This window comes from Biomphalaria glabrata, chromosome 2 (assembly GCF_947242115.1).
Source record: "Biomphalaria glabrata chromosome 2, xgBioGlab47.1, whole genome shotgun sequence".
NCBI lineage: Eukaryota > Metazoa > Mollusca > Gastropoda > Planorbidae > Biomphalaria > Biomphalaria glabrata.
In genome coordinates this window covers 33690314-33691317 of record NC_074712.1, presented here as the reverse complement: position 1 = coordinate 33691317, position 1004 = coordinate 33690314, and the positions used below count along the sequence as shown (strand labels likewise).

At 40.1% G+C, this 1004-nt stretch overlaps 1 protein-coding gene across 2 annotated transcripts in view; it reads right to left on the bottom strand.

The window, feature by feature from the left end:
* Positions 1 to 684, bottom strand: part of LOC106055709 (uncharacterized) — a 99699-nt gene extending 99015 nt beyond the window's left edge. The window contains exon 1 of one of the 2 annotated variants that reach the window (XM_056020164.1): positions 545 to 684. The gene's annotated coding sequence lies outside the window, so the exon portion shown is untranslated. Of the gene's footprint in view, positions 1 to 402; positions 519 to 544 lie in introns of those variants that run through there. The other variant, XM_056020169.1, reaches the window with a different exon arrangement.
* Positions 685 to 1004: the final 320 nt, after the last annotated feature.

Genomic DNA, 1004 nt, shown 5'->3' with positions numbered 1-1004 from the left:
AAAATTAAAGTCACGACATGCTGAATTGAGATTCTTTATGGTAGACCCCCGTGCACCCCCTATTCCCTTTTTAACTTTCGTAGACCCCTTGCCGCCCCTTGGAAATCTTCGTAGACCCCTGGGGGTCTATATAGACCTCTTTGGGAATCACTAAGCTAATTACTCGAGTACAGCAAGTATTGAATATCTTTATATCTATCGGATCATTTATCATGGTTGAAAGAAGCTTTATTATCCAAAACGAAAAAGAAAGATGGATTATGATGAAATAGTTTTTTTATGACATTGAAAGCATGTTATTTCCCGTAGTTTATAGAGAGTTGAGTCCTATACCGTATAGCTGTATGCCTCGTCACAATAAGAGTCCTGGTCAGAATGTAAGACACTTATAGTTTTGTTCACCTTATAATCGTTTTCCTTGGTATTCTCAGTACAACGTCACTCCACTTTATTACTTTATCTTGAAGACTGCAGGACGGGGTCCCCAGACCTGGCTGTATTCAGACCCCCCCCCCCAAACGTAATGTACACTAGTGTGACCTACCTGAAAGTTGGGAAGCACCTTGTACATTTTCCCACTTCACAAGTTCGCGTGCGGTATCTCTTTAAAGGCTTGATTAGTCTGGCGGCACTGCCACGCTGGGTCATCGATTGACATGGTGACGGGGGAAGGGTGGTAAAGGAGAGAGCGAAGGTAACACTTGCACCTGATGTAGTGTTCCACGGTTCTCCTGATACAGACAAAATAATCAATACTTAAATGTTAGAACTGGACAATTTCGTTTCAATTACACGTTGACTGGCGGGGTGTTGGAGTCACGTTTCCATTCTCTTCAGCTAGAATAATGGCATATTATGAATTCTTCATACTTGACTAATGGTATTACTTGACCTTGACCTTGAGCGCCTCTAAGTGAGCTTAAACAGCATACTGACTAAGTTATATTTATTTATTTATATTAATTTATCTTTCTTTAATTAAAAAAAATGACCTAAAACCACAA